Below are 16131 nucleotides of genomic sequence, written 5' to 3' on the forward strand. Positions count from 1 at the left end.
TTTGAGCAACATGGGGGTTAGGGTCACCAACACCCCTGCGCAGCTGAAAAATCACATATAACTTTTGACTCCCCAACAACTTAGCTACTAACTTTACTACTGTTGATGAAGCCTTACCAATAACATAAATAGTTGATTAACACATATTTTATATATGTATTACATACTATATTCTTGCAACAAATTAAGCTAGAAAAAAGTAAATGTTTTTCCAAATGTCACAATCTCCAAAAGTTTTCCAAAATATTTACTGAAAGAAATTCACATGTAAGTGGACCTGTTCAGTTCAAACCCATGTTGTTCAATGGTCAACTCCATTATAACTCCCACAATTATCATTATTTTTTTATGTTTAAACAATAGATTATATTTTAAAGAGATTTTTAAATTGAAATTTAAAAAAAATGTTTACCCACTTATTTACTATTTCTGGTGTTCTTCAGGGAGTTTTGTTTGTTTTTGTACATTCATATTTCCATCTGGTATTTTCTTCTGCTTGCAGGATTTTCTTTAACATTTCTTGTATTACAGGTTTGCTTGTGATGAATTATTTTGGCTTTTGTATATCTGAAAATGTTTTTATTTTGCTTTAACATTTGAAAGATATTTTTGTTACATTAATGTTTTTTTTTCATTACCTTAAAGATATTAATCCACAGTCCTCTGGCTTACATTGTCCCTTAAAAGAAATCTGCTGTTACTCTTGCTAGGAATATACCTAACAAACACAGGCATTATTACTTGTTAAAGCTGTGTAGGCACGTAAAGAATAAGATATCATACATAGGAATCAGAAGATTCGATGGACATAAGAAACATGCAAAACTTCACATAGTAGACTATCAAACAGATTAAAATGGTAAAGTATCAGACTAAGAATGAAAATAAATCACATTTGTAAATTCTAACAGTAAACTGAAACTGTATGGACTCACATCAGATTGGAAAAGAACTGAATAGAAATTTCAGACATAAAAATACAATAATCAAAATGAAGAACTCAGTGGATGGTCTTAGCAGCAACATGGTACAGCCAAAGAAAGTATTAGTGAACTGGACAATAGTTAGTAAGGAATTATGAAGACTGGAGGTAGAAAGACAAAAAAAAGGTGGAACATAGATAAAAATGCAGAAAATACAGTTTGTTGGTTTTTTTTTTTTTTTGCAGAAAAATGAGGTTTTAGAACACCAGGAGTAAAAAGAATAAGAAAGAAAGTGAAATCACATATTAAGGTAATTACCACAGCATGAATATACAATTTTGTTTCAGTTAGTTGCACTGTAGGAACCAGCTCTGACAGCTCCCAGTTTTTCTCCTGCAGTGTCTCATTTGTCAGTACAAGGAGTAAAAGTTGATTGCAGTTCTCATCCATGTGGCAAGGGCAATGGCCAGCATATGACATTAATACTATGGATTCAAAACAAAGGAAAGGTTAAAGTAGCCTCTGCATAAAGGCAACCAAGAAACTCAGATTACATGGAACAAAGAGGAATTTGAAAACCAATGAAATTAGTCGTGGATGAACAAAGCTGAGTGGTAATGCTATTGAAGTAATGTATAATAAACCTAAAATATTTCCAAGAACATTGTTGCACTCTCCTAGGAGTGTTCATAGTTTGCCTCTTTTTTCTGGGGTGCATTATGTGTAGCTTAGGCAGTTTACTGCCAGAGACAACATCTTTCAAGGAAATCTATGAGCAAAACTGGATAAGCTGCTAGATAATACCAAGGTTACAGGTCAAGCAGTTAGAATTATTGTGCTATGCCCACACTAAAATAACCTTCTTAAAGCATCAGTCTGTAAGAAAGACTTGCTCTTGGCACCGAAAGCCTGAAAACAGTGATCAAATGGGTTCACCAGGCATTTGTTTTCAATAACACCTAGAGTTTTTCTTAAATTTTGGATTTAATATAAAGAGTAGAAATGTTTTTTGAGAATGGATGAATCCATGCTACAGAGTGAGAACTATACATATTATTATATAACAATTTATAATAATTCAGAACAATGATTTGGTTTTAACTTCCACTTCTGCATTAGAAAATGATAAAGCCTTTACCAAACATAACTAAGGGAATTGTTTCTGTTCTGGTTCTAACTAAATTTGTCTTCTTTGTTCCTGATTGTGCCTAAATTCTTCTCTGCGTCCCTTACAGACCTTTTCCCTGATAGTGTTTCCTTTTACTGGGACTATCAATAATAGTTATTTACTCAGACTTAATTATTTCTGGTTCCTTTACAATTGTCCAAAAGTCCTGTTTTCTAATTCTAATTATCATCTGAACCTCTCTATGCCCTTCATGTTGGCCTGTAGTTGTAAAGCTCAAGAATGCAAAGATATATTGAGATAGTTCATGGAATTAGTCTGTTATTGTCTTGACCCATGTTAACTAGACCTTTTAATAATTTGATTATCATAAAAATAGATGCTGAGTATTTCCTATATCAAAACTCCTTGAAGTTGTGGATCAGCTCTATCTCATTCTTTTATATTTCTGGTACTAAGCACAGTGTGTCACATAGAGGAGCTTATCAGTCAATGGTGAATAAATGAATGAATAAGTGAAATAATGCCTAATCAACTTAAAAATATATAATTAATATGCTTATATATGCTGTTTTTCAACTATGTATACATAAGATGAAATGCTATTCAGTATTTCTGAAAGATGTATTATTAATGTGCCCTAAATGAATGCTTAGATATTAAAATTCATACTATATACCCACACGGTGGGTCAAAGGCATTTTAGGAAGTCATGTCAGCTCATTTTGATATGTCTCACCATCTTTTATGTTGTGAGAGCTATAATTTCCAAAAATCTCATCTCTATTTTCTTAGCCACACAGATATGATGTGGATGGTGTCAACCTCATTAACTGCTGCTTTTTTGAACCTAAGTAATTCTTTTCTTGGATTTAGTTCAAAAAGAATTTCAACGAAATAGAAAAATACTGATTTGAGTTTACTTTTTGATTTAAATTAAAACTACTTCAAATCAGATTTCTGTTCTGGGTTTGATTCAACTCCCAGCTCAAGGATAAGTATTAATTTTAGTTAGTAATTTTGAATTGAATCTTAGATAGAAAGCAATTTCAAAGTACTTGTCTGAGGAGGGTTTTTTTTTTTTGTATGACTGCTTTTTTCCTTTCTTCTTTTTTTTTCCAATAGGCATAAGTAAAAATTCTTTATAATCTCCAACATGCTTGGGTATTTCCATGAATTTTATTCTGCTTAGAATATGTATTAATTTCTTTGAAATACAATTCTCAGCTTTTGTGTGAGCAATAAAAGAGATTTAACATTCTATTTAATAAAGGATATTTGGAGACTGATAGAAAAGCCATATATTGAAGATATGTTCTTGCACTGTGATCTAGAGGGAATTGAATATACAGCTTTTTTGATGTTCCTCTTTACAAAGCACTATCTCTGAAATTTTAAAAAAATATTTTATAGAAATGGAATAAAATGACAATCTGCATTGCTGAACAGTTCCTATAGTTCTCTAATAGATTGTTCCTGAGAAATATTATAGAACATTTTGTTACTTTTTCTGTGACTGTGTTATTTTATTTTGATTTAGTTCTGTCATGTGAATGATAAGCAGCCAGGGCTGAAAATTTACTGCTTTGCAATTCTCTGAATGTTAATAATTATACTAATTAGCAATTCACAACAAACAGGTCTCAGTCACATTGAATCATTTCTGCCGCACTTGCAGCAATTTTAACATCATAAGTAAATTTCAAGCTACTGTGTTATCCTAGAAATGGTCTGCCATGAACAGACCTCCTCCCTAAACCCATTCAGGTCTGAAAGAAAGCACAGATCACTGAAAATGTTAACAGAAACAAACAAAAAAAATTACCTTCTTTTTAAGGAATACATTTATATCCTCAATTCATGTCCTTTAATTGTATAACAAGTGATTTAGGCCTCTCATCTTCAGTTGTAATACAGATAATTCAGCAGTCTATCTCAGTACGAAATAACTTTGCCTGAAAAATTCAATAGCCCATAACATTTTGGGGAAACAATTCCCATATGGCTGGAAGAGCTGAATGGCCAAGTAATTTAGTTGTTATTATTGATGGCTATAATTCTAAATAACTGACATGGATACTAGCCCCTTGTTTGCATATCTGGGGCACCTCTGCTGATCCTGTGCACCATAGCAACTATTGCCACTTCTTGAAAACAGCATCAGTTACCCAACCTCCCCATAGCTAACTGCACCCGCTTTTCTCAGCATTCCCAATTCACATAGCAAGTTATAATACTGCTTTCTCAGCACTTACCTCACTTCTGTAAATCTTGATTTTCCTTTGCTTTTGAGTACTGTGAGCTCTTCGAGCTATACCTGCATATTCCCAGTACCCAGCAAAATTCCATGTACATAATAGGTGCTCAATAGATATTGATGAATAAATGAATTCGAATAACTGAACATAACTTTAGCAGTGTTTCACATTAATTCATTCAGTATCATTGATTGCTCAAATATTTGAGTGGCTGCTATGTGCCAGAAGCATATTGTGCTCTGTGGAGATAACAGCACAGAATGGCAGCTGTGTGAACTGAAGTGTTATGTGAATTCAGAATGAGTCAACATTTCTGATCTTTCCCCTTTGGTATAATGCCCACCCTCAACCCCAACATGTAAACTTTAGTCTTTTTTTTTTTAATGGGCTGTGTGGAACTATATTTCAGATATTTTAAGTAGGACTTCAGTGTTGAATACAAGTAACAATGCAGCACCACCTAACTTGTCTCCCCAGCCCATGGACTCTGTTTACTTCATCCAACAATTCATTGGCAGACTGCTATTCAGCACCTACCATGCATCAGACCCTCACTGTGCTTGAAATACTGCAGAGAACAAGGTAGGTGCTATTACTGATCTTATGAAAGTAACAGTCTAATGGAAAGAGCAAGTATTTGACAAATAATTGTTTAATTACTGTTATAATTAATGTTGCCAAAGATAATAGACTGCAATGAGAAAATAAAATATGGAAGGGTCTTATAAAGGAGGTCAGCAGAGTCTTTGTATTGTTTCCTGCACCTGGAAAGCTCTTCCCACTGTCATTTGCCTAGCTGAATTTTCTGGTCTTACCCTAAGGGCCACTTTTCAGAGGACTTAACCTCCTCCCCACCTCATCCTAGGCTCATCTAAATTAGATCCTCTTTATTTTTATTTCTCATGGTATTGATTGTGTACTTTCAAAACAGTTGCCATAATTGTGTTATATGTGAGTTTATGTAATTACTGATTATTTGTCTTCCTCATTGGATTATAAACTCCATAAAAGTGAGTCTCACTCTTCTGTTCATATACTCAAGGTTTAACACAGTACTTGAACTTAGCATGTGTTCAGTAAACACCACTTGCTTGAATAAATAAATGAATGAGTGAATCTGAGTGAATGAACTGGTACTGAAACTGGGGTCTGAACAAAGATGTGTTGGAAGTAGCCAAGTGCAGTGTGAGGCAGGGTTGTCTTCCAGATAGATGGAATAGCATGCATGAAAGTCCTAGAAACACCAAAAAAAGAACTGGCCATTTTTGAAGCAATTCTGGAAAACTGGTTGGTTGGGAGGCAAGGGGTAAAGAGGAGAGGGGCACAAGATGAGACTTGTGGAGTCAGAACATGCCATATCTTCCAGGGCCTTTTAAACCCTGGCAAAGTTTTCAAATTATATGTATATATATATACACACACACACAGAGATACATATGGCACTTAATTTTTATACTGTATTATAATCTCACATCTAATGAAAACTTCATATTTCTGTACCCCCAAATAATCAAGAGTATACTTCTTAGTTCAACTATTTGGAGCAGTGTTTTAAAAAGCAGATCATTACTAGAGATTATAGGATAGGGAAAAAGATTTAGTAAAGAAAAGGACATGGTACACAGCACATTCAAATTCAGTAAAACCTTCTGTATGCCTGAAGAGCCTGTAGAGAAACAGCTGTATAATGAGAGGCTGGCTGCTCTTGCCTTTCCTCAAGTTTGCTTGAAAACTATGGCTTTGTAGTTTTTATTATGTGTGTGTTTCCCCTATGATTATCCAAAATCAGGAATGCTGTTAACAAATAGTAATGATATACTGGAAATAGAATTTCCCACCTAAGGCTTCACCTAACCAGTTAGCCTCTTTTTCAGAAGGCTTGAATGTACAGTCACATGCGTCGTCTATACAATTACTTTCAAATACAAATGAGATCTGAGATTACATTTTATTATGTCTAGACCCTGATGTTCAAACTCAGAAAATTATACTTTGGAGTCTAAGTGACTCTGTGAATCAGTGATGTTTACAAACACAAACACATTTGGAGTTTGGCCTTAGGCAGGGAATATGCTGCATTTACACCATCAGCTGCAACTGTGAATGGAGAAATAAACAAAGAAGGTGATACAAACAAAAGGATTGGCATTTCAGGTTTTCCTCTTCAAATAAGTCAGCTTACAAATTCTCTTCAGTCATTTTTTTAAGCTGTGAACTTTGTGTTTCCTCCTTTTTAAATCAGTAACAGAACAGGGCTCTGTTTGGTAACACCTTGCAAAGAAGCAAAGCCCTGGACATCTGAAGCAACTCTCATTTCATTGGATGCAGTTGGACAATGCTCTGTGTACCCTCGGTTTCCTCACTGTCACGAGTGCCCCCTGGAGCTGTGCTGCGGTGTGTTCCTTTCTGGGTTGGGGTCTTGAGATGGCAGACTTTCAACACATTCACTGAATATTTCAAAGAACTCAGATGTTTTTGGGGGCATTCTGTTCTTGTTTGTAAATATATAATCCCCTCCAGGGAGGGTATTAGTTGTTCTCAGTCCCTGGAATGCTCCCAGTTTGTGGTACAATAATAGCTGATACCAGCTAACATTCATAAAAGACTTGTTTTGTCCAAAATATTTTTGATAATTTAAATATTTCCCACAGACACACCTAGAAAGTAAGTATAGATGAGGAAACTGAGGCACAGAGAGGTTATTGAAATCACAGAGGAGCTAAATATGAACACAGGCAGTATGATTCCAGGGCTTTCTGTCTTAATGTCTATGCTGTGTTGTATTGATGGGGTATGATGTGGCTTTTTAGATGACATCCTGCTGATCATTTTTAATTTTAGTACTTGTGGCTATTTTAATTATATTAGAAAAATGCAGTTTGCACATCAAAGTTATAATTTCATGGATCTTTATTGCTTTGAATAAAGTTTCAAAAAGGAATCAATTCAATTGAGTTAAATAAGAATTTATTTTAAAAGTATAGTACAAGTGGCACATAGATCTTAAAAAATCTGTGGCAAAATAAATGACTAAAACCTGCGTAATACAGCCCAAATCTACTAATGTGTAGAGATTCAGAGAGAATCTATTTCATAAGGAGCTGTAGATACCCCATGAAAAACCCCATACTTTTCTGCAGTTCAGGGTACTGTTCATTAGCATGCCCTTGTTACTAGGCTTCAAATTCTGATATTACTCACCATAATGACTACTATAGAGGCAAGTGTATGCTTCTAAATGCAAGAAAGGTAGACAGCTCTTTCAGGTGATACTGTTTTCTAATTTTCTGTGGGAAGACCATTCAAAGTTATGTTCTTAATGTTTCCAGTATCGTACTGCAATTTGTTGAACAACTTAAAAACTACATTATAAATTGTGATGGCTGAATACTCCTTTGGGACAGGACTTGCTTCTTATAAATCTTTGCACCCCACATGTCACAGAATGCCTGTAGATTAAACTTAACACAGGACTTCCTTTTAGAACTTGGCAGTACATAGAATTATTTTTTCCCAACCCAGATAATCAGCCCTTCACATAAGGAAATGCTACATTCTCTCAAATCCTTATTCCTCCTTTGTTGTTTCCTTCCAAGCTTCCATCAAAGTGCTCCTAATTATGGCAACTCTTTATCTAAGTTTAGAGCTAATTCCAACTAGTAAAATAATGATTTATTTTCTATCCTGCTATGGTTATGTAATGAGTAAATTAAAAGAAGAGTTATAAAAATTTAGATTGTTGTATTACTAAAAAAGTAGGATTACTTTTTATGGCTAAAAGAACCAAATTTGATTTTGAGTCTGCAATAATGCCTATCTGAAAAAGGCCTCTAATTGTACCACTGGCTTCCACTTGGCCAATTCATGTCACTCTCACACTCTTGAAGCTTCACTTCAAATGTCCTTTTTCATGAAGGTAAACACTGAATAAGACTGGTGTCCCAGGTTAGGCTATAAGAAAGCTCTTTGGAGAGGTTCCTGAAGCTCCTTCTAAAAATTCTGCCCAAGTGATGATCAAGCAGTCAGAAATATCTCTTATGAGAGATTCATTTCTCCACTTTGAGAAATAATGTTTTGAGAAATCCCTGTCAAAATAAAGGTAAGGTGAGGAACTAAACAATTATACAAACAACACTATACTTCGCTATTAAGACTGATATATTTGTATTGGCTGGCTAGTGTAAGCACTGAAAGAAACTGCAAATTCTTTTAAAAAATTATTTTTTTCTCTAAAAATTAACTTTAGATAGCTAAAACTACTACTAAGTAAACATAAGGAAATCATTCATAATTCATTCATCCCTAGTAATTTCTAATATTTGATATAAATCTTTCTAAGCTGACTTATATGTTTATGTGTCTGTCTTTTTTCCACCTAACTGTATTTTGAACATCTTCCCATGATATTTAGTATTCTTCTACAGCATACTATGTTACATTGTTTTGTTTCTTGAATATACCATTATATAAGTCTTCTTTGTGAAAACTGTTGTGTGCATATTTTTTGCTATTGTAAACATTGCATTGAAATTCCTTATAATTAACTCTGAACATTTATGATAATTTGTTTAGAATAAATTAAAACTAATTATTCACTACACACCCCACCGCCAAAAAGTTTTGAGGTGCTAGGTACAGTAATGTTTGAAGAGTGGCAGGCCTAGGTGGGACTTCAGATTGAATGCAGGGAGTGGCATTGACAGGGATATCTGAAATGATGTGAATGATCACCTGTCTCTTTGACAGTTTTATCAAAGACTTCTTCATCCTTTATAGAGTGGTGTGCAGAGTTTAAATTTGCTTGCTCTGCTAGACCATGCTTTCTTTTTAGTGTTTTTCTGACTGCTCCATAGTCGTTTGTCCACTTTCTCACACCGGACTGTATGCAATTTAGTAGCTAGGGGCTATTATCAAATAAAGACTTAATATTTTCAAAAAGGAAATGACATCAAATTTTTAAGTGAGTATGTTATCTTTACTAGTACTTTCAGTCAGCAGTTTTTCTTTAACCTGAGATTGCTTTATTTCTAGAAATCGAATGTTTTTTATTTTTTGCTGTTGACCCTGCACTTGGCAGGATGCTAATTTTTAATAATTATCTAAAAAGAAAGTCTATCTTAAAAGGAAGGCTAATGTGCTGTGAAGGAAAAACACATGAGAAGTAAGTAACTGGAAGTAAGTAATGTGACTTAGCATTTTTAAAAAGGAATTTTGCTTTAATATTTCATGAAGAGTTGTTATCAAGATATATAATATTTCTGAAAAAGCGCTGTAAAATCAAGGGACCCTAATCGGTGAATTCGCAAGTAGCTCTTGCTTGTACATGAACACTAACTAAAAGAAATCTCTAACCATGGTGCTCACCCATTCTTTGAAATGAAATTAATAAAATGCTGTGCGCACAATAGGTTTTTAAGCCCTGTTGAGGAGTTCATCACAACTACACTGGTAGGTCAGTCTTAGTTTAAGGGTATGAAATTCCTGGGGGAACAGGGAATGTTACAGGATTCTAAGACATTAGCTAAAAACTTGCAAATGTGTGCCACATTCTTTAATCCAACTTGTTGGCTTTGTCTATCTTTATTTCTGAGAGAAATGAAGTGCTGGGAAGTAACATGTTTGCACCACAGTTCCAAGGTACAGGTTCAGTTCAATAATTCAAATCTACGAGCAAAGTTCTTTTTTGGTACATTAATTATACTTTCACTAGACTTTAAAATGGAGGAGTTATGTAGACTTCTTTCCTTAATTCAACAATTTCCTAAGAGGTCACTGAGAGCTTTGTCTTTTGCACAGTATTTTTAAGGGAAAATATGTTTTAATAAGTAAAATTATTTCTCAAGAGCTTGAGGACTTGACACTGATAGACCAGAGCTGAAGGTGCTCAACACTGCCAGAACCTTTTGCATTAGTTCATATCCTCAGGAGTTTTGGACTGTCAGTACTGAAGGGTTTGAAATTGGGAAATATATTACTCAAGCTTGCCCATTAAAATATTGGAGGAAAAAAGCACTGAAGTTGCAGCCAGCATGACATACGGTATATGACACTGGAAAAAATGCCATTTATTTCAGGAGTAGTCTGTGCATAGAATCATGTGATGTGACAAGTACAGGCAATATATATATATATATATATATATATATATATATATATATTGATCTTATGCAATATTTTTTTGGTGAACAGCTGATTTGATTTAACAGAAAGAGAAAACTCTGTGGAAAATTATCAGTGCATAAATTCCTCCTCCCTGAACTTGATGCTACTTATTCTTTGATGCCAAAAGTAAAATTTTGTCAGAAATAGAATACTCTCTGACACTCTCTTACAAATGGATAGACACCCCAGAAATGGCATTAAATGATATTCATGTTCTGACCAACTTACTAAAGCTAGTGTATTCAAAATTATTGTGGGCGTGGATGTTTTACTGTTTAGAGTTCAGCAAACTTCATTGTCAGAGTCATGTATTTTGCAATGTTGACTATTCATCGTCATTTATATTGGGTAAATCATTCTTACATGTTATCTTATTTAGTAGTATAAATAGAAAAAAAAAAGGGCTAAACTCCAGAGAAGACAATGATGGTAATGGTGACTTCATTTGAAATCCGTTATAGAACTAGTGAGAATGATAATCCTGTTTATCCAGATTCAACGACTTTTTAATGTACATGATCTATCAAGTAATTTTCAAATAATACAAAGCACAGTAATCTTGAAGTGCTTCATGAACACCAGGTTCAGTTTCATCCTATATAGCAGCAAAGGCTAAAGAGCTATCCCTTGCCTCTCTTGTATTGTCTTTTAATATACAGTTGCCTTTGGGCATTAAGAGAAAATCACTAACAGTCCGACACCCACCAAGTAGCTACACAATTGAATGTGGGTTCACATTTCTTTGGATATTTCCTAAAAGGTAAAACAAAAAGTGACACAGAAGAAGCTGAGAATATTGAGATTACATGCCTCAGAGCATTCCCCAGGGAGACCCTCTTGCTCCTCTCTCATTCATAGTCAACACAAATGTCCCCACCTTCCAGGAGTCTGTCTTAGAACCCTGTGAAATTCCCAATTCCCCCAGGAATTTTTCGTACCCCTTAGGTTGAGACTGACCCGTCAATGTAGTTGTGATGAACTCTTTGACACTATAATATACATCCACGCTTAGAAGAGTTCTCCTGTTTAATTAGCAATTCCCTACAAAGTTTGCATATGTCTATGAAATTTATGAAGGATATTCATGTATATTATCTCATTTGATCTTCACAACAACCAAGTGACTAGAGCAGATAATAATACCCCAAACAGCACCCATGTCTTCTGATTCTCAGGTCAGGACTTGCACCTCACCTGTAAACTTGAGGTAAGAGACTGGGGAAGCTTGTTTCAAATGTCACGGTGCTTCATAGTGGTGCTCATCAGAGAGTATATATAATTCAGATTGTCTGCTACCCACCTCTTGTCAAAAGCCTGGCTGAGATGATGAGAGAATAAATTTCTGGAGATCAATTTGGCAGTATGTGATGAAAGGTTTAAAAATGCTCTAACACTTTGACATAGCAATTCCGCTTCTAGTAATTTATCCTAAATGCATGCAGAGATAGACATATAACAATGGTAAGTACCTTACCGTTTAAAATAAGGGAAAATTTTAAACTGAAAAACCTAAAATTAGGAAATTGGCTAAAACACTATGATCTATAACCATATAATGAAACATGAGAATGAAATTAAAAATCGTGTTGTATGATGCTATTATTTGATTAGGGATAGTGTCCCTGATATATTTGTAAAGGAAAAATTAGACATCAAAACAGCATATACAGTACAATAGCATTTTTGGAAAGAAAAAGTGGATTTTGTACATCAAAAGATATTAGCTAGACACATGCAACAACATGTAAACAGGTGGTAGGATTAGCGGTCATTTATTTCTCCTTTCATTTTATCTGTTTATGTGTGTATATGTATGTGCTTGTGTATTCCCACTGGGCATGTATTACTCCTGTAATTCAGGTTCAGATATCTGTGCAGAAGAGAAAGCCTGGCTGAGAGAAGTGATGCCCTCACAAGATGGCATAAGAAACATGCTGGCCAGCCATTTCTTTCATTGGAGCTCTAACCTCTTGTTAAATTAGAGCACATAAATTATATTTAAAATTTAAAAAATTTAACTATAGAAAAGAGTTTGTCTTTCACATTTGGAATGTTTCCATCTAGGTTCCACAATATAAGGGCAGTCATATGAGGCTGTTTTGATCCTTTCTTCTCCTGTAGGTGCCAATACAAGGTATACAACATTTCAAAATAAATCCCAATAACTATATGTTTTTTGGTTAGCACTTTTTTCTCCACTTCATCATATCCATTTTGTTTTTTTATCTCAATGTGTACAGTATTTTAGATATGTACATTTTATTGTAATCCTTCTCATTGTTTTTGAAAAAAATAGCATGGTATGAATTACAAAATAAATAATTTCCTCAAAAATGAATTTAAGGTCCATTCTTTTTACTGAAAAAAATTTGAGAAACAATGCCTAGTTACATAGCTGTTGTGAGACAGTGGAACTTTTAGAGGATAAGGTCAAAAAATGTATTTGTAAGATAAATTCTAACCGAAATGAGCAGGCGACGAGAGGCAACAAAAGGCCAGGCAGTTTATTTGAGGGCAATCCCGGGCGAGGTTCACCAGTCTGCACAGACACAGGCGGAAAAGTCACACCCAACCAGACAGGCGGGGAGGTTTTATAAGTAGAGGGAAGGGCGGGGGAAGTGAGCCATGCTAGGGGTGGGTGGGGAATTTTTTATTGGCTCAGGGTTGGGTGATGGACAGCCAGAGGTCTCCTCTTTCCTGATGGAGGGGGTCTGCATCCGGGGTTTGTGGCATGTCAGGGGACTGGAATCCAGGAAGAGCTGTCCGTTCCTTCCTTATATGGCACAGAACTATTTGATGCTGTCTTTGTTCCGCTTGCACTGTCCTCACTTTCCTCCCTCCGGTCCCTCCAACCTTACAGTATTTGAAAACACCAGGACACTAGATAGTATCTCTGGGACACTGGACAAGTCACAATTTCTCTGGGTCTGTGACCCTGCGAAACTTCTATAATAATACCTAGGAATGGAAGCTACTGTTGCCTCATCCTTAAAAGCTATTCCTAACTTCCTTTATCCTTGTCCTGCCTCCCACAACAGAGACTAAAAAGTTAATTGCTCACCTTCCCAGTCTCTTTTGTGGCTGGGTGTGGCCACGTGACTGGCATTTCTCTTGGAAGACCTTCTCCTTTATAAAAGAAGTAAATTGTGTTGGCTTCCCTCCCTTACCAGCATCTGCTCCTACTACCTGATCTTGCCTTGTTTTGCCTGGAGCTATGAGAAACATTTTGCAAACACAGGACGACAAGCTTAAGAATGAAAAGTCAACACACCTGGAATGGTGGAGAGTAAAGATGGAAGGAGCCTGGGTTTTTTATGGCATCACTGAGCCACTGATGCAATGCTAGCAACCAACTATGTCTTACTCCTGTGTGCAAGGAATAAACCCCTGTTTGATCTGACATCCAGACACTTTGTTACCTGCAGCTTAATAATCCTGTCAATATTATAGAGTTGTTGTGAGAATGAAATGGGATGAAATAATGCATGCATAATTAGTTTATGTGCTGTAGATAACTCTACAAATTTGTTATTATTAAGAGAAGCAATACAGAGCAATGGAAAAGCATTGGACTTGGACTCTATGTTTCAACCCTAGAGAGAGGCACCTTATTAGACCTTATTCATATAAAAATAACCTAATCTTTCTGCATGTTCGTTGAATCACCTGTAAAATGGAAATATTAAGTATCTCAAAAGATTGTTGGGAAAGACCTTGGCACAGGGGTTGATAAGTTTTACTCAACAAATTTTAGTTTGAGAGAAAAATTAGCAAGTAGTAATGATCTGTGGTATGCCCCAAATTGAGGAACTTGCTTTTTCTGAATCAGATTACACTGTCCTTTGAACATTGTAATAGAATAGGTACCATTCTAAGAACTTCACATATTGACTAATTTAATCTTCACAAAAGTCTTATGTGTTATCTTTCACTTTACTATGCAGGTGAAGAAAATGCTGTAAAAGGAGGTTAAGAAAATCTTCCCAGATTATACACCTAGTATGTTGTGTAGTCATGATTTGAACTCAAGACTGTCTGGCTCCAGAAGCTGCACTCAACCTATATGTTATGTTAAGTCTTCTGATAACTTTTTTTTTTTATTTTACCAAATGCACATCACAGTAGTTCAAAGGTTCCCCCCTCTCTCCCTCCATTCCCACCCACTCCCCTCCCCCAATCCCAGCCCACTTCCCTTCCCCAATCCCAGCCCACTTCCCTTCCCCTTGGTAACCACTAATCACTTCTCAGTGTCTATGAGTCTAATGCTGTTTTGTTCCATCTGTTGTGCTTTGTTTTTGTATTCCATAAATAAGTAAAATCTTATGGTATTTGTCTTTCTTCACCTGGCTTATTTCACTGAGCATAATACCCTCTATATCCATCCATCTTATTGCAAATGGCAGGACTTCTTATCTTTTTATGGCTGAATGATATTCCATTGTGTGTATGTACCACATCTTCTTTATCCATTTGTCTATTGGTGGACACTTAGGTTGCTTCCATATCTTGGGTTTTGCAAGCAGTGTGGTGATTAACATAGGGGTGCATATCTTCTCAAAGCAGGGATTTTGTTTTCTTTGGGTAAATTCCTAGGAGTGGAATTACTGGGTAAAGTGGTATTTCTATTTTTCATTTTTTGAGGAGCCTCGAAACTGTTTTCCACAGTAGTTGCGCACCAATTGGCAGTCCCACTAACAGTGTAGGAGGGATCCTATTTCTCCACATCCTCACCAGCATTTGATATTCCTTGTCTTTCGGATAGTGGCCATCCTAACTGGTGTGAGGTGATATCGTATTGTGGTTTTAATTTGCATTTCCCTGATGATTAGCAATGTGCAGTATCTTTTCATGTGCCTATTGGCCATCTGAATTTCTTCTTTTGGAGAAGTGTCCAGGTCTTCTGCCCAATTTTGATTGGGTTATTTGTTTTTTTGGTGTTGAGGCATATGTGTTCTCTATATGTTTTGGATGTTAACCTCTCATCAGATGAGTCATTTATAAATATATTCTCCCATACTGCAGGATACCTTTTTGTTCTGATGGTGTCCTTTGCTATACAGAAGCTTTTATGTTTGATGTAGTCCCATTTGTTCATTTTTGCTTTTGTTTCCCTTGTCTGAGGAGACATGCTCAGGAAAAAGTTGCTCATGTTTATATTCAAGAGATTTTGCCTATGTTTTCTTCTACAAGTTTTATGGTTTCATGGCTTACATTTAGGTATTTGATCCATTTCAAGTTTACTTTTGTCTTTGGAGTTAGGCAATAATCCAGTTTTTTTTTCTTACACATAGCTGTCCAGTTTTGCCAATACCAGTTGTTGAAGAGGCTGTCATTTCCCCACTGTATATCCATGGCTCCTTTATCATATATTAATGGGCCATATATGTGTGGGTTCTATCTGGGCTCTCTATTCTGCTCTATTGATCTACGAATCTGTTCTTGTGCCAGTACCAAATTGTTTTGATTGCTATAACTTTGTAAAAGAGCTTGAAGTCAGGGGGTATATAATCCCCCAGCTTTGTTCTTCTTTCTCAGGATTGCTTTGGCTATTCAGTCTTTTGCGGTTCCATATGAATTTTAAAACTATTTATTCTAGTTCTTTGAAGAATATTGTTGGTATTTTGGTAGGGATTTCATTGAATCTGTAAATTGCTTTGGGCAG

The 16131-nt window shown here is 35.5% G+C and overlaps 1 long non-coding RNA gene across 1 annotated transcript in view; it reads left to right on the forward strand.

Moving 5' to 3' along the window:
- Nucleotides 1-1172: 1172 nt before the first annotated feature.
- LOC118911606 (uncharacterized) overlaps nt 1173-16131 on the forward strand; it is a 164166-nt gene continuing 149207 nt past the window's right edge. Inside the window, exons 1-2 of the long non-coding RNA XR_005024508.2 lie at nt 1173-1233; nt 4785-4889. This is a non-coding gene — a long non-coding RNA (uncharacterized LOC118911606). The remainder of the gene's footprint in view (nt 1234-4784; nt 4890-16131) is intronic.

The sequence above is a fragment of the Manis pentadactyla genome, chromosome 4 (genome assembly GCF_030020395.1).
Source record: "Manis pentadactyla isolate mManPen7 chromosome 4, mManPen7.hap1, whole genome shotgun sequence".
Classification (NCBI taxonomy): Eukaryota; Metazoa; Chordata; class Mammalia; order Pholidota; family Manidae; genus Manis; species Manis pentadactyla.